Source organism: Pelodiscus sinensis, chromosome 6 (assembly GCF_049634645.1).
Source record: "Pelodiscus sinensis isolate JC-2024 chromosome 6, ASM4963464v1, whole genome shotgun sequence".
Classification (NCBI taxonomy): Eukaryota; Metazoa; Chordata; order Testudines; family Trionychidae; genus Pelodiscus; species Pelodiscus sinensis.
This window is the reverse complement of record NC_134716.1, coordinates 126,801,045-126,819,035: the sequence shown is the minus strand read 5'-3', so window position 1 is coordinate 126,819,035 and position 17,991 is coordinate 126,801,045. Positions and strand designations below refer to the sequence as shown.

At 52.2% G+C, this 17,991-nt stretch overlaps 1 protein-coding gene across 4 annotated transcripts in view; it reads left to right on the top strand.

Moving 5' to 3' along the window:
• Positions 1 to 1,942: 1,942 nt before the first annotated feature.
• The window catches only part of LOC102454978 (myogenesis-regulating glycosidase), a 28,437-nt gene continuing 12,388 nt past the window's right edge, over positions 1,943 to 17,991 (top strand). The window contains exons 1-2 of one of the 4 annotated variants that reach the window (XM_025184599.2): positions 5,058 to 11,751; positions 17,550 to 17,612. The gene's annotated coding sequence lies outside the window, so the exon portion shown is untranslated. Of the gene's footprint in view, positions 2,030 to 3,863; positions 5,008 to 5,057; positions 11,752 to 17,549; positions 17,613 to 17,991 lie in introns of those variants that run through there. The other 3 variants (XM_075932790.1, XM_075932791.1, XM_025184598.2) reach the window with 3 other exon arrangements.

Below are 17,991 nucleotides of genomic sequence, written 5' to 3'. Positions count from 1 at the left end.
GAATCCCTTGGCCCCAGCCCTGAGCCTCCCACCCCCACACTCAGAATCCCTTGGTCCCAGCCCTGAGCCCCCCCCCCCCACACTCAGAATCCCTTGGCCCCAGCCCTGAGCCTCCCACCCCCACACTCAGAATCCCTTGGTCCCAGTCCTGAGCCCCCCCCCCCACACTCAGAATCCCTTGGCCCCAGCCCTGAGCCTCCCCCCACACTCAGAATCCCTTGGCCCCAGCCCTGAGCCCCCCCCCACTCAGAATCCCTTGGCCCCAGCCCTGAGCCCCCCCCACACTCAGAATCCCTTGGTCCCAGCCCTGAGCCCCCCCCACTCAGAATCCCTTGGCCCCAGCCCTGAGCCCCCCACCCGCACACTCAGAATCCCTTGGTCCCAGCCCTGTGCCCCCCCCCCCACACTCAGAATCCCTTGGCCCCAGCCCTGAGCCCCCCACCCGCACACTCAGAATCCCTTGGCCCCAGCCCTGAGCCCCCCCCCACACTCAGAATCCCTTGGCCCCAGCCCTGAGCCCCCCCCCCACACTCAGAATCCCTTGGCCCCAGCCCTGAGCCCCCCACCCCCACACTCAGAATCCCTTGGCCCCAGCCCTGACCCCCCCCCACACTCAGAATCCCTTGGCCCCTGCCCTGATCCCCCCCCACACTCAGAATCCCTTGGCCCCAGCCCTGATCCCCCCCCACACTCAGAATCCCTTGGCCCCAGCCCTGATCTCCCCCCCACACTCAGAATCCCTTGGCCCCAGCCCTGAGCCCCCTCCCACACTCAGAATCCCTTGGCCCCAGCCCTGAGCCCCCCCCCACACTCAGAATCCCTTGGCCCCTGCCCTGATCCCCCCCCACACTCAGAATCCCTTGGCCCCAGCCCTGATCCCCCCCCACACTCAGAATCCCTTGGCCCCAGCCCTGATCCCCCCCCCCCACACTCAGAATCCCTTGGCCCCAACCCTGAGCCCCCCCCCCCACACTCAGAATCCCTTGGCCCCTGCCCTGGGCCCCCCCCCCCCCACACTCAGAATCCCTTGGCCCCAGCCCTGAGGCCCCCCCCCCTCCCACACTCAGAATCCCTTGGCCCCTGCCTGCATAGGCAGGAAACTAAGAGGATGGGGAGGGCTGCAGCACCCCCAGGCTCCCAGGCTCGCAGCCCCTGCCCCATGCGTGTGCCGGGGTCCCAGCTGCCATCCCCACACCCAGTCACGGCTGCCCCCCCCCGCACAGGTTGGCTCTGCTGCCCGCCTCAAGCACCAGGGGGTCCTGCTGCCAGTCCAGGATCCTGGCTACTAGCCCAGGGCACTGGGGCTCTGCTCCTGCCCTCAGCTGGGGGGAGGGGGGATGGGTAGAGGAAAGGGGGCTGGATTTCACCCCCCTTCCCGCACGCCACAGCCTGCCTGTTCACTTGCCACACTCCCTGCTGCAGTGGCTCCTCCACTCCCTCCGCCCCGCCCCTGTTTGCTCAAAAGACTCACCCGCCAACCAGGCCTTTCCTTGCTACGCTCAGAGCCCTGCCCCGGCCACAATGGGGGCGAGCTACAGGAAAATCTCCCTTCTCCGGGAGCAGTAGAGGGCTCATGACACACAGCGGGGCGCTCATGATGCACAGGGCCCAGTTTACCCCACTGCCCCCCCTTCCCCTGCACTATCATCAGCTCACCCCGGGGGGGTTCCCGGGCCTGGGGGGGCTGGGACCCTACGTGTGTCCCTGGGTGTGGGGCAGCTCCCCCTCCCCCGGCCTCGCCCCCACTGCGGGGGGGCCTGCTTGGGGCGGGGTTCTGGGCCAGGCCGCTGGGCGGCTCCCAGGCACCTGGCAGGGGACCGGGCTGCTCCCCGCGCGCAGCATCCCCCCCCCCCCCCCGCCGGGCCCGCGAACTACATCTCCCAGCATCCCCCGGGCCCCGCGGCCCCGCCCCCCGCCCACACCCCTGAGGAGCAGCCGAGGGAGCCAATGAGGAGCCAGGCAGCGCAGCCCCCAAAAGCCGGGCGGGGCCGCGCGCGCCCCAGTCACCCTGCAGCGGGGCTGAGCCGCGGTGAGTCTCCGGAGGGTCCCGGCGGGGGGGCAGGCGCTGGGCTCTGCTGGGGGGGGGGGGGAGCTGGGGAAAGGGGCCCCCCCAGCCGCACCCCAGGGGCTGCAAAGGGGCCACCTGCGCCAGCTGGGACGAGCCGCTGCAAGGAGGCTGCAGCCGGCTGGGCGCCCCCCCCCTCCAGCCCCAGCTGGGCACGGCGGGGGGGTCACCCGCACCCCCAGAGAGACCTGTCTGGTTTCTGCAGGGAGACTCCAGCCGGGGCTGGTGCGCCCCCCCCCCCATGCGGGACCTGCCCCCCCCCAGCCCCAGCTGGGCAAGAGCGGACCCCCCCCGGCAGACACTTTCCTGGCTTGCTGGGGCTTGCTCGCGTCTCAGCTGCGTCTCTGGTGCCCCCGCCGCCAGAAAGCGCGTTGCGAAATAGGACACACACACACACACACAGCCCCACTCCCCTCTCTCACTCTCACACACACACACACACACACACACACACACACAGCCCCACTCCCCTCTCTCACTCACACACACACACACACACACACATGGTCGGAGCCCCCCCCACACACACACCCTCCTCCCCCCCCCCACACACACACACGGTCGGAGCCCCCCTCCCACTCCCCTCTCTCTCTCACACACACACACACACACACACACACACACACTCTGTCGGAGCCCCCCCCACACACACCCTCCTCCCCCCCCACACACACACATGGTCGGAGCCCCCCTCCCACTCCCCTCTCTCTCTCTCTCACACACACACACACACACACACATGGTCGGAGCCCCCCCCCACACACACCCTCCCCCCCCCACACACACACACACGGTCGGAGCCCCCCTCCCACTCCCCTCTCTCTCTCTCACACACACACACACACACACACACACACTGTCAGAGCCCCCCACACACACACCGTCCTCCCCCCCTACACACACACACACACACACACTGTCAGAGCCCCCCACACACACACCGTCCTCCCCCCCTACACACACACACACACACACACACACACACACACACACACACACACCCTCCTCCCCCCCCCACACACACCCCCTCCTCCCCCCCACACACACACGGTCGGAGGGCCCCCCCCACACACACACGGTCGGAGGGCCCCTCCACACACACATGGTCAGAGCCCCCCTCCCACTCCCCCCTCCCCCCCACACACACACCCTCCCTCCCCCCACACACACATGGTCGGAGGGCGCCCCCCCCCACACACACACACACAGACGCCCGCACGGTCGGAGAGCGAGTTTCCAGTTCCCACGGCCAGAGCGTGGCCGGCTCCTTGCAGTTCGCTGCCGCTTGCCCCCGCCCCGGGAGAAGCTGTGGGCGCCTTTGGTCACTGGCTAATGCGCGTCTGTCCTCGGCGGGTGCCTCGCCCAGAGCGATTTCTTTAAATCTGGCCCGATCCCCACGCCCCGTGGAATCCTGCCACCCGCGTGGGAGCCGGCACTGAGTGGGGACAAGAGAATCCATAAAGGCCATTATTCGTGGGTGGGGGGCGCACTGGTGTGGCTTAGAGCAGTGTTTCTCGACTTTTTTTTTATAAAGTACCCTTTTCCAAAAAAATATTATAAGTACCCTCCTACTTACAGTTTTCAGACACACACAGGCTACGTCTAGACTGGCGTGACTTTCCGCAAAAAAGTTTTTCCGTTAATAGCATTTGCGGAAAAGAGCGTCTAGATTGGGACGGACGCTTTTCCGCAAAAGCACTTTTTGCGGAAAAGCGTCCGTGCCAATCTAGACGCGGTTTTGCGCAAATAAGCCCCGATCGCCATTTTCATGATCGGGGCTTTTTTGCACAAAACAATACTGAGTTGTATCAACACTGGCCCTCTTGCGCAAAAGCAAGGGCTTTTGCCCAAACGGGAGCAACATAGTATTTCCGTAAGAACACTGACAATCTTACATGAGATCGTCAGTGTTCTTGCGGAAATTCAAGTGGCCAGTGTAGACAGCTGGCAAGTTTTTCCGCAAAAGCAGCTGCTTTTGCAGAAAAACTTGCCAGTCTAGATGCAGCCACAATGTTCTTCTACCATTGCAACACATTTGGTTAAACAATTGAATCGTAGCCAGGCGGGCAACAAAATTTTTGGGTGTAAAAAGTGCAACAGTAATAAAGCACTGTAAAACTTCAAACAAAAATTCCGTTTTCTCCAAAATGCAGTTGTTGACGTACCCCCCAGATATCTCTCGAGTTCTCCTAAGGGTTCTCATACCACTGGTTAAGAAGCACTGGCTTAGAGCATTTGACTCGATCTCCGGAGGTCCCTTCCCGTTCTAGTCCCCTGCCCCCTCGGCAGGACCAAACACTGTCTAGACCATCTGTGATGGATGTCTGTCTAACCTACTCTTAAATATCTCCAGCGATGGGGATTCCACAACCTCCCCAGGCAATTTATTCCAGTGTTTCACCACCCTGACAGGCAGGAAGGTTTTCCTAATATTCAACGTAAACCTCCCTTGCTGCAATTTATACAGAACTCTAGAATTAGCGGCTTTTTGGCTCAGGAACCAGTGACTGGAGTGTGTAATTATTAAAACAACTTTTGATGAGGGGGGATGTGCTCTAGTCTCTCAGGCCAAGATGCCTTTTCCAGATGTACCTGGCTTGTTACTAATTAGCTGTGCATTTAGGACTATAATTACCAAATAAGTGGCTATAAAACATGCCCTGGCTGAAGGATGGAAGGAAAACAGAAACCCATTTGGCTGCCTTGCAGTATGCTTGATCTGGAGTCGGGGGGGAGTTAGCGCAATCTTGTTTGTTGTTGGCTTTGCAATATTAGGGAATCCTTGATGATGCTAATGGTTGTGAATTATGGTTGGATATTGTAGAGGTGGGAGCATCCAACACAGTTGTGAGGCCCTGGACTAAATACCATGTCTGTGTGGCTTTGGGAAGGCAGGGCGGAGAGCTGAGTCTGCAACCTTGGTGTATAATCCTTCTGAGTTGGTAAGTGCTGGAGCTGTGCTAATTTTCCATTGCAACTGTGACTGATAGCTAATCTAACTTGGACTGCAAACCCCTGAGGCCAGGGAATGTGCCCCTGTCTAAGCGGCCCAGCATGGCCTCCCGGCACTATAGAGTTGTGTTTTGCAAAGGCAGTATTGTGCAACCCTGAATGCTTGGCGTGGGAGTAGCTGGCTGTTGTAGCTAATCACCTGGTTTGCAGGTGTGAGTGTTCCCTGGGGCCAGGTTAGCTGGTGCTCTTTAGGAGACACAAGAATCTCTTTCCTCTCTCCCATTTACTGCTGCCTCTTGGGTCATAAACCAGCCGGCAGGTCTCCAGAGGGCTGGGAACAAGGGACACGATTCCCTGTATCCAGCCCAATGCCTTTATATGAGCACGTTGCGGACCTTTGGTGCTCCAGGGAGGGTTTTGGAGAGCTCGCAGCTGGAAGAAGCGGGTGCTGTGGCCGTTAGGCCGTAAACCAGTTGTCCGGCTGTGCTCTTTGAGGATCCTTCATTAAGTCTTTGAAGCTAGGAAGCTCCTGAATTTTTGGAGACCGCTGTGGCGAGCAACACCGCAGAATTAAGAGCGGAAAACCCTGCTCTGGAACTCTGAACCACAAGCAGCATCACATCTCCTCCCCCCCCACATTTGTGGGGGGCTTGGATTTGAGAATTGCTCCTCTTGCAGCATGCTGAACGTGGGGGGTGAAATCAGACGACCTAGTTGGTGCTGAGCTGGAAGCTCAGCTCTGCTTACATGCTGGTACCTGCGTCCGAGCCTGCATCCCTATTGAGGCACACCCTTCCAGAAGGGTCGGCCGGACATATCCTGCAGCGCTGCTGTAGCTACTGCTTGCTTCGTGTCCTTGACGAAGGAAAGAAGGAAGTTTGTTTGTGCCACCTAGAATATGCCTTGTCTTAACTTGCCCTCAAGGCCATGTTTCAGATAGTGAAGTCTTGTCAATTTCACAATCGAGGTATAATGTGCACAGCAACACTAAAACGCTGAGCATAGGTCTGTTGATGCCAGCAAACCTCCCAGTGGAGACGCAGCGTATACTGGCAAACAGATGCTTTTGCTGGTTTAATCTTAATCCAGTTCCCTGAGTGATACAAGCTATTTTGGTTTTTTTGCCAGTATAATTGCATCTACACTAGGGCTTGTGCTGGTATAGAGATGCAACTTTTTGGCAACATTTTTATCCGCTAATACTATGCCGGCAAGCTTCTAGTGTAACCCTGGCATTAGCATCAATGGCTTTTGCATACGATGATCATGCTGTCCAATTGGCCATCAGGTCGGCAGTAACACTGAAGAGGATGCCATGAGAGGAGATCGCAGTTGCATATTTTTTTGTTTTCTCCTTTGGCAGAAGTTTAAAGGGACTCTGTCAGCGCCTCATAAAACCAGATCTTGAATAGAAATGCTTCTGTTGGGAGTCTCAAAAAAGTGTGCAAATGTGGAAATAATGTAGGGAAATGTTATTTCTCCCCTATCTGCTGTTTTCTGCCAAATGCACTAGCAACTGGTCTAAAAATAGTTAAAAGTTGACCATTTACACTGAATCTTTGTACTTTGTTCAGTCTTGGGGAATGACACAGTCTTGCCAATCCCAAGCATTCAACAATGGAGATTTGCTTAAATATTAAAAGTCGTCATGATTTGGGCTGTTTTTCCTTCTGGTTTGAGCTTCTTGGAGTCCTGTTTTCGAGTTTTGCTCCATACTCGGGAGCATTGGAACTAACTAGGTCAGTGAAATCTGAAATTCTCAAATAGCATCCCAGCAGGAGATAGGGGGGTGTAAGAAAAACTGTGAGATGAAAATGCTGGGAGTTGGCAATGCTGCTTAGGGCATTTATTGGCAAAAAGCGTAATCTGTCCTTACAACTCAGTTTTAATAACTCCAAGTGACTGTAACTGCTCTGAGTAGGAACTCGAAGTCTCTCTCTCAAATTTCCCTTCAAGTTTTGCTGTTGCAGAGTTAACTCCTTTAAATAACTGAACCTGTATAGAAGTGCAAGATGAGACCATACAGGTCACATGAATTCCTATGATCTAGGTAGGCTTTTTGTCATCTTATCGAGGTGACGCTGCAGCGCTTCAAATATGTCATCTGTCCGTGCAGACTTAGTTAAGTGCCAGCAGAGACATGGAAGGAAGGAACCTTTTGGACCTCAGGAGGACATGGCTGCTGGCTTGTGTGTCTTTATTTAGCACCGAGTATGTTGTCCCTGTTTAGTAACTGGCTGACACCTTGGTAAATGCTTGTTTCCCATACGCCCAAGCTGCCATGAGCTCCGTCTTGCCAGCTGTGAGCTCAAAAAGCCAGGTGCTAGACCCCCAAAATTGTAAGTTGTTTTTAAAAGTGCCTTTTAATTCGCCTGACTCTCTTAGGACACACCCCCATGTTTTTCTCCAAGCCCATGAGAGCTAGATGTTTTTAAGTGAAAGCTGAGATTCTCAGCTAACCACACGACTGCAGGATTTACCAAAACGGTCAATACCGCAAGAGCTGGCAACCCTGCTCTGTCATTTAGATTCTTATGATGTATGGGAAAGAAGAAGAAAATAAATCAAGTCTTGAAGGGAGAGAATGAGTCGGGTGAATTGCATTTTGTCCCCAGGAGGTTGTCTGTGTAAAGAAACTTTTTAAGGTGCCATACCCTGAAAATAAGCTAATGTCACGAGCTGCTGCAAAACAACCTGCCTCCCCTCTCTTCCCAATACATGCTCTCTGTCGGTACTGAAGTCTTTCTTGCTTGGGATTTTTGCCAGTACATAGCAGTTGATCACACTTGCTTATCAGTGATCACAAAGAGGAGAGGCTGCTCAGCCCCGTGAAATGGGAATCTTAGCCGGGTTTATCTTTAAACTGGTTTAAGATGTGCACGAACATCCCTAATTTCTGTGACTATTTAACCAGTTAACCTTACCCTTAATGGGTGGGGCTTACCAGTTAAGGTTAATCAGTAGGTGCTGGAGCAGCTCCACGCCTGCCGCAAGCAGGGACTAGGATCCCAGAACAGCCCCTCCCCATGGTAGTGGGGAGGTCCAGCCCAGTGGCAGGTGGCTGGAGCTGCCCCTTTGCCCACCCACCCCTCTAAATCAGTTAACCAGTTAAAAGTATTGTTAGGCAACTACACGGAATTTTCCGTCCCTATTAGAAATGTAGAGGTAGGATCATTGCTAGACCCCGCAAGTTAGAGGGACACTTTTAAAGGGCAAGTACCAAGCTGCGTGGCTTGTGCTGCGGTTTCATGGGGCACATGAGGTGTCCCCAGGAGCCTGGTGGCATATAAATAGCAGGCGGCGGTGACTAGCTGAGTCACTCCTGCAGTGCAAGGGAGTCCAGCTTTGCATGCAGGAGGCAAGGTGCAGGGAGACGGAAAAAGCTGGGGCAATCCGTACGGGGCCGTGGGCGCTAGGGCTGGTTAATAACGAAGCCCCGTTCGGAAAGGCGGTGTTTCTGCTGCGTGCCTGGAGCAGCCACTACTTGGCAATCGCCTGGAAATCAGCATCCCCACGTGGGATTGGAGCGCCAAGCCTGCTCCTCCCCCTGCTTAATCAGGCTTGTTGCGGGTAGGGATATCTGTGGTTAACCGGTTAAAATCACCCTTATCAGGTGATGGTTACTGGTGGCCCTGGGTGAGCTGGAGCGCCCCTCCCCCTGCCTTCCATAACGTTTAACTGATTAAGCAGGCTTTTACATCCCTACTGGCCGGTTGCTTGAGCCCTGGCTGTTCAGTTGAAGTTGTACTAGGTGGCTCTTGTGGGAAATCAAAAGATCCAGGCATGATTCACTGGCTTGGCCTTTCTCTGGTGGCTGATCCCAGCTTGGTCCTCCTAGTTAACCGTTTTACTGCACGTGGCCGTGGCTTGTAGCGTCTTTGGGGCTGAGGTCCTTCCTTGCTCCTGCCAACCACAGTGGCCCTGGCAGAGGTGAGCATGTGGGAAATCGAGCCGATTAGAATAACCACTTCGGGACCTCTTGGCTCTTGCACACGTGCGCTTCAGCACCCCGGCGCCAGTTCTCGCGCAGCGGGCGAGAGGGGGCATTCGCGAGGCTTGTGTTTTGAACGCTCAAGTGAGGCAGCCTTTTGGGGACCGGTCCTCTTTCACAGGGATCATTTAATCTGAGTGAATGAGCAGGAGCCGTGACTGTTTGAAACGTCTGGAGTTCTAGGCACGGGGTGTGGAGTCTGTGGAGTTTACTTGCTGCTTTGTCGGTGAAGCTTTGTGTTGCTTACTTGAAACTATTGCTACATAGTCATGGGGTGGAATTCTTGTTTGCCTCGCCGGTGTCTTATGTTTAAAAAAATCTTTCTGTACAGAAGAGATCCCTGTCTCCTGAGCGGTTGAGACCTGATTTATCCTACCTTGCTGATAAAGACAAGTTGCATGTCTGATGTCTGTCTTTAAAATGACCTAATTACCAAACTGCAGTAAAACCAGTGCAGCTGCTGTGGTTAGACTAGTTTCCATTAATAAAAATGATTAGAAATCAAATTTTCTGTCTTGTGGAAATAATCTTGACGTCTGAATTATCTTTGTCCCAAGTCCAAAACAAAATGAGCAAAACTTGATTTTTTTGGCTTGAGCAAAACCATTTTTGTTTGAATAAATTCAAAATGTTTCATTTTGATTTCAGCCCCTTTAAAATGGCTTAAGTACATTTGGACCAAGACTTTGTCTGAAAATGGCAAAATGGGGTGTTCTGACACTTTGAAAGGTTTTGTTTTGTTTTTTCACATGAAATTTTATCAGATACGGTTTTGCAAACTACACTGGCATTTTCCAACCAAAAACTTTTCGGATGAAAACTTTCCAGTAAGCGCTAGGTAGAGCCTGCTTCAGTCAGAAGAAATCTAATCCAGGTTTTAACTTTAACCAGTGCTTTGTACTCTTGGCCACAGGTGGCATCAGACAAATATAAAGCACATCTTTGATCTGCGACAGAAATACATCCGCCAGGAAGGCTTGGTGCAGATTTTTTCTTTTGTGTTTGTTTTGATCCAGTGAAAAATAAATGGGCGCTATGCTATTGTTGGGACAAAAGCAAATTCTGCATTTCAAACGCTGGCACTATCAAAGCAAACTGTGATGGCAAAGTTGTGCGTCCATGGACAGCATCTCGTTCGTTTGCCTGTTCTTGTTTCTTCCCATACATAGAGCAACCCTGTGCTTGGTCGAAATGACTCCTAGAATAATGACACCAGACTACTTCTGGGGAAACAAATGATGATGATCTTCAATCTTCCCAGAGAGCACGCTGTGGTCAACAAGCCTCTTTAGTCGGTGACGGGTGCAGGAGATAAATGGCCTGTTTGCGTCCTTCTAAAATAAAACTAAGAGCATCCGCTGCTTGGATGCAAAGGCCAGAATTCTCAAAAGTAGGAGCCTAATTCCCCAGCTAGGCAGCCTCACTGGTGAGAGCTGCTGGGTGCTCAAGAAGCGAGTATCTCCCGTCAAGGAAACGAGACGAAAGGTCAGGACACAGTCTCTTGCAATGTGAAACACGCAAGCTCCGAAACAGAGGGGTGAGCTTTGGCAAAGCTCTCCACCTTGGCCTAGCTCCGCTCCCAGCGACGTTGATGGCAAACATCGCAGTGGCTTCGATAGGACTAGAGTTAGGCTAACGCGGCGCGTTCTTGAGAAGCCTTCGCTCTCTTGATGAGTGTCACCCAGAGTGTCTGTGTTGCAAAAGACGAAGGCTTTGCTCTCAGTCTGACATTACTAGGAATGGAACAGAGGGCTAACTTGCAGGACGGAGCCATGTAAAGCCTATAATGGCTATTGCAGTGCTCCCTGCTTTTGGCTGCCATCTCCATACACGTCAAACCCCTCCGTCAGACATGCTGTAAGTGGGGGGGAGAGATAGCTCGGTGGTTTGAACACTGGCCTGCTAAACCCAGGGTTGTGAGTTCAATCCTTGAGGGGGGCCACTTGAAGATTTGGGGCAAATCTGTCAGGGATGGTACTTGGTCCTGCCATGAGGGTAGGGGACTCGACTCAACCTCTCAAGGTCCCTTCCATGAGATATATTATTTTGACCTAGCAAACTGCTGTCAGGTTTGTGTGGCCAAATCTCCCTGCATTGCATAGGCCCCTTGCCTTCTCTGTGTGTGTGTGGAGGTGGGGGTAGGGGGGTGTGGTTGTCAGCAGTGAAATGCTTTACGTTTTGCAGGTGCTGACTTCTGGTGATGGCCAAATTTAATGTGGAGGTAGATTGGAAAGTGCTGTGTAAATGCTTATGACAAATGTCTACACCCCAGACTCCTGTAATTGTCAGAAGTGAACTGAACTAGAAAGTCAGTCGCCCAGATCCCTGCTCTTTGGAAAAGAAGTCACTGAGTTTAAACTCCTCCCATCTCTTCCCCCAAAAAAACTTCCTGGTCACAAGAGACTCTGAAAAGCACACAAGCTCTCTGGCTTTGGGAACTGCATTCATGCTCCGTTGCCTTTGTTTATTGCTTGTGTCCCAATGATCTATTAACGTGAGCGCTGGGTTAATAGCGGATCATCGATGGTTTTGGTGGATTCTCTGTCATTGACTGTAAAATCTACGCTGGATTTTTTTCTCCCCCCTAAAAGAGCTGCTCTGTGAATTGTTCTGGGGAAGTTTTACAGCTTGCACGGCACAGCAGATTAGAATAGGAGGTGATCATGATGGTCTTTCCTGTGGCTTTGGAATCGTTGAAATCCATGCCTAAGACTTGAAGAGAAAACGACCTCTTGCATCCCTTGTGAGTGTAAAGTGTGTTTTTTGTTTGCTTCTCTGTCTCCATCTTACTGTTACCACCTTCTCCCCCACCCTCCTGTTTCATTCGGTCTAATGCCGTTTGAGTGCTGGGAAGCATGGGCTGCTAGCTGTTACATGTCTGTACAGTGCTTTGTCGTTTGGAGCCCAGCTCCTTAATTAAGATTCCTAGGTACTGCCTAATATGAATGATTTAGAGTAAAGGGTTCTGTTTCCAGACAGAGTTGCACCGAGGCAGGATCTGTTGCTTTAATTTGCAGCTGCTGTGTGAGTTGCATTTTTATTACCTCTGTTGCACAAGTCTGGCTTTTTATAGTGGCTTCTCTAGCCACCGTGAGGTTCATTTGAATGGGGCCTGTCGGTCTCTAATTTGAGAGATCCTACTGACACCTTATCACTCTCCTATCCCATGGCTCGCAGCTGCTGCATGGTGCGCTGAGCGAGGGTCGCGTTAAAGCAGAGAGATGCCAGTTCTTCTGCAATGAACGCTGCTGGCAAGGTTTCTAATGGATTTCACCGGGTGCTGCTGTCCTCTTTGGGCTGATGGGAAACAAAACTGCCCCGTACACCTATCTCAGAGCTGGAAGGGAGAGGTCATCGAGTCCAGTCCCCTGCCCTCACGGCAAGATCAAGCACCATCCCTAACAGAATTGCCCCAGTTCCCTAAATGGCTTCCTCAAGAATTGAACTCACAACCCTGCCTTTAATAGGCCAGTGCGCAAACCACTGAGCTATCCCTCCTCCTGTAACTATATGGAGATATACCTATCTCATAGAACTGGAAGGCAACTGCAGTGACGAGCCACGGCAGGTGCTTGGACTGTGTGTGGGGGAGGCTTTTCTGTTCCTTACAGATTATGGGGAAATGGAAAGAAGGAAAAAAGCCAAGTGCGTGCGTAACCTACACACCTACTGGGTGTGGTTCACTGTCCCGTGGAGTGACACTTAGGCCGCTTACAGAGAGACACAATGAGTTTGCTCTACACGCTCCAAGCCAGCTGGCTTTTACTCAAGCTAGAGGAGGGATGGGCAGTAATTTTTCGCCGGGGGCCACTTCTGAAATCTTGGAGGTGGCCCTGGGCTGCACTGGAAGGGGCGGGGCTTCAAGCAGAAGGGGCGGGGCCAGGATACGTTCCTGCTTCCCCACCCACAGACCCCAGCTGTTCCCCCTAGAAGAACATACCCCCGGTGGTGAGAGGAGACTTGGCACGCTTCCCCCTTCTGGCCCCAGGTCAATCAGGGCCTGGGGGTGGGAGGAATGCGCAAAGTCTCCTCCCACCCTACCAGGAGCATGTGGCGCCTCTAAGCGCCACATGCTCCTTGCAGGGTGGAGGAAAATTCGTGCCCTCCCCCGTCCCAAGGCCCTAATTGGCCTGGGGGCAGAGGAGGGACAGGGCCTCTGCCGGCTTGGTGGGCCGCATCCGGCCCATGGTAGCCATTTTGCCCACCCCTGAGCTAGAGGCTCCTGTGCTAAGCTCCAGAGGTCCCAGGTTCGGTTCCGCCTGTAGGTGTTACTTGCTCACAGAAATAACGTGAGCCCCTCTGTTTTGAGCTGCGTGCCTTCAATGCCCACGGAGGGACAGCGATGAATGCAGGGATCTCCGCGGATTCGAAAGTAAGACTACTGCAAGCACGGCCAGCATCTGTACCAAAACTGTAGCAGGAAGCAAGGCAGGATGTGGGGAAGGCTGTAGGCAGAAGCTGTGCCGTGAAACAGGAAGGGTAGCCTCCTGGTTATCGTGTTGCATGCAGCGTTGTAGCCACGTTGTCCCAGGATATTAGATGTCCTCCTGTCTGGGAAAGACCCTCTTTGTCGTAGCTTAGCAGAAGCCCACGTTGGATCCCTTAGCACGTGGCTAAGGGATCGTTCAAGATGAGGTAGCCCGTTAATCCCCCCTGTGGTCATAGGACCAAAAGGGGCTACAGCTTTCCCGGGTGAGTATTTTGCAGATTTTGGCTAGTTCCCATCGTCTTGACCGTGACCCTTGTGGGATATAGAAGTGAGTGATCCCAGAAAAGATATTTCCTCACCCATCTTGTCTCTCTTCTGTGCTCCTTATTCTAACCAGGTTCCTTGTGTGTCGTTGGAAGAAAGCATTGCTTCGTGGGATTCCTCTGCACTGTAGCATGACTGATCCCATGAGGTTTCTAGTTAACGGGAGGGGCATTCGCCACGGGCAGCCAACAGTAAAATAAACTTCCAGAGGTGATCAAGGGCGTTCCGGATCTGACCACCTTGAGGAAACTCTGCAAAAGTTTCCTCTTGAACCAGACTTTCCACCACTGAATAGCTCCTGCCACTCTGGTCCCTACTTTTCTATTCAGTAAACCCCAGTCAGCCAAAGAAAACCCCTACGGGGAAGACAAATTTTAAACCAAACCTTTACCCTGAAAAGGGGAACCATTCCACGGAGTCCACGGCTGTGAAGTCTGCTCCATTATAAATTCTACTATCCCACCAAATGATGTTAGCGTTTTAATTGCTGACTAGATTATAGCATGGGAGGAAGTGATACTCTGGAAAGGAGATGGTGGTGGCCAAGCTACCACTGACTGGGTTTTGGGGGCTTTTTTAAATTTAATAGATCAGGTTTTCACTTCTTCTGGAAAGTTCAGAACCCCCCCTCTCCTGCCCCAAATTTTCTGGTTTCGGTGGAAACCCAACACTCCTTTTGTGAATGTTTCCCCTAAACGCAGCATAAAATTTAACCCAGTGTTCAATTCCCGTTTTGATATCATAATTCAGCATTTTGGTTTTGCTTAAATAAATAAAATGACCAATCCTCTCCATTAGGACAAGCCTGTGATTTTAATGTCTCCCCTCCAGGCTGCTCCCTGGGTATTGAGTTCCCCAAAACATTGGGAACCTTTGCTCCTTGTTCAAGGCCTTGCCACAAATCTTTTCCCTCTTTTCAATGATCATTCCCTTGCCAATCAGCTCCGTCTCTGCGCACAACACCCATGCAGTCACTATAATGCTTGTTGGAAAAATCAGGTTTTGTCTTGAAACTAGAACCAGTAGGCTTGTGGGGCAAAGTCAGTGTCCTACTGTCGTGATCTTATCTCAAACTTCACCCACAATGCATCTCTGGCTGTAAGCACTCTGACTTTCCAAACACGTAGCTTTTAATTCTCTCGCATGGACTGCTCACGTAAACAAAGTTCTGCCTGCAGGATTAGGGCCTTGGACAATATTTTCTTCAGGGAAGGTTTCTTATCCTAGCTTGGTAAACAGTAGTCCTGTAAAACACCCTGCATGCCCTTGAGATTACGTGAGCAACACTCTTCAGCTAACTTCTAACGGTAAAAGCACTCCAGCAGTAGGAGGTAGCAAGTTTACTCCTGGGGGAAATTCTGGATCAAAACCACTAATTTCTGGGCAGGATATTTTAAATTTCTGGGCATGATGGCCCCAGCCCCATGCATGGTAGGACTGTGTCAGCCATGGTGGGACTTTGCATGGCTGACAATGGGAGATTACAGATTCTGCGGGGAAGAAATAAAATTCTGTGGGGAATCTGGATTCTGCATGGCTCAGAGGTGCAGAATTTCCCCAACAGTAGAAGGTGCCCTGCCTCAAATGACAAGGGTGCCTAAGAAAGACGGGGGATTTGCTTTAGCAGCACCAACTGCTCCCTGTTGTTTTCCAGTCCTAAATCCAGCAATGGAATGTTTGCCCCATCGAGGGAGTGGAGAAATCACTATAGGGCTAACCTAAGGGTAAGGCCCCGTCCTACAATGACTGGGGACCCACAGAATATTCCGTGTTGTAGAGAAGAGCATCCGATCCTGACTACCCACAAAATATTCTCTGCGGTTTAACCAGTGAATTGATTAAAGTGCAGCTACCTGATGCTACAAACCCCTTTTCTCTTTACCATCATGCTTGAGGAATGAAGGAACCCAGAGCTCTGTGGATCTTGGCTGATGGACAGCTTGTTTAATTAACCTATCGCCCACCTGGGCTAATCCCCCCTTCGTTCCCCAACAATCCTATTATTAAAGCACCTGAAAGGCTAGAAAGCTAAAGGTCTGTGCCCCAGGTTGGGGGGGATTTCTCTAGCCCAGACTTGACTGGTGCTTTTCCTTCCAATCCATCTCAAAGCAGAGTTCGTGATCCTTCATTTTCTCTCAGACCCTGGCTTCTCACCTGCTCCTGAATCACTCACTTTCCCTCTTGCTGCTTCTCCGCTCTCAAGTTGCTGCTGACTCACGACATCTCTGTGCAATAATGTTCCTATTGTTTTTCCGTGAGCTGGCTGTGCCAACCTGACTGCATTGCTAATGTTACCGGAGATGGGCTCGCAGCCTGTAAGGAGAGGGACGTGGGCCAAACATAGACTGGAAGGCTGACGTGGGAGGGGGAGTACGGCATAGTGGACAGAACTACGCTAAGCCAGTTGAAATGGACGCAGTTCCTAGCTCTGCTACAGATTGCCTGTGTGGCCTTGGCCAAGGCACTTAATCTCCCCAATGCCATCTCGCAGCAAAAGCTAAAATTCCCCTATCTCACATGTTCCATTAATAATCCCAAGGGGGATAGATAATTGCTTGTCGGGAGTGCCATGGAAATCGATGAAATCCATTGTGACACTGTCTCCTTTGCATTTTAAATATCTCCTGTACATCTCTGGACTCTGTAAACATGACTTCAGCCTCACATGGCCTGGACTCTGGCGCCCAAGGGGTTAATTTGAGCTCCATGCCGATGTGCTCCATGAAAGGCTTTAACCTCTCTGCTTTGGGAGGGTTGGGTTCAGCCCGGGGGTGTAGAACTAGTTAGAACTGCAGGCTCAGCCATTCTTTAACGCTTATTTATTACTGGAAATGCTGTTTCCATATGGGCCGTCTTTGCAGACTGCGGCTGTGTTCTGTTTTCTCGGTGTAGTTGTTTGAGCACTTTGCAGTCACTAACTTCCCGGGAGCTGGGTGTGTGTGTGTGTGTGTGTGTGTGTTCGTTCGTCCAGTTTTAGAGATGGGGAAACTGAGGCACAGGAAGGTGAAATTTATCCAAAGTCACACAGCAGGTCAGTGGCAGAGCTGGAAATAAAACCCAGGAGTCCAAGCTCACAGATGCATATGCTAGCCATTAGGCAACACTTCTCCCCTCAAACACACAAGGGACTGAATTGATGAAGTGCAGTTCTCCTCAGGCTGTCTGTGAAAGGCTAATAATGAAAGCCAGCACAGAAGATGACCTTACCTACTGTATGGGGTGCCCACAGGTCAAAGCACAGTGAGCTGGGAGAATCCACATAGATGTACTCACGCCACATTTAACACAAGCATAACATTGCTGAGATGAAATTTTGTCGTCTCCCCCCCCCCCCCGCCCCCCCCCGAATTTAAGGACAAAGCTCTTGCTGAATCCTATGGAGCCAGGACTTTTACCAGATTCCAAGTTCCAGGGTGAAATAGTGGCCCGAGAAAAGGGGAGGGCTGCCAGCCCTGGGGGTGGGTGGGAAGCTTACGTCCACTCCTTCCCCCTGCTGCCCCAGTGGGGTTATAACTGTCCTGGTCCCTATTTTTAACCCCTTGCTGCCCCCTGTGGTCATTACCCTCCTTTTCCTTGTTATGGAACACAGTCGCTTTCCAGGCACATCCCATTGTCCTGGCACAACCAAACCCCGACTTTGCTTTAAGTTGTGATCAAGGGAAGCTGCCTACCGAATTTGGTGGGCCTACCTGTTACCATTTAGGAGGAGTTCCTGAACAAACAGACTCGCTCAAATCTGTAGTAGACCAAGACAAGAAAAAACGTTTCACCAAAACCCTTCTTTGTAGGAGAACATTTTGATGAGCCCTAATGGTCAAAGATCTTCTGAGGTAAAACTTGAGCAAGGAGGGGTAAGTGCATATAAGAGGCATATGACCCTCAGGTAAATAGACAGTTGGCTGATGCTTTCTCATGTGTTCAGCTGCCGTGCTTTTGTGCTTCTTCCCGACGTTCTCTCCCCCTTCCTGTGCCCTCTCCCGTTCTCACATTGCACTTTCTATTCTTGCGCTCCCTGGCTGTGCTAAGCGAGCTGGCGGCCAAGTGAAAGCCACGAGGATCTTGGCATATCCATGCCTCAAAATGGGATTGTAATAACCCTCCCTTGGCAGCTGCCGCATAACATAACTGGCTGGAGCAGAGCGTCCGGCAGGAGCAGCATAGATTGGCTTTTGCTCATTAAAGGAAGCCTTTGATAGGGAGTCACCAGCACTCATTAGCAAAACAACAATC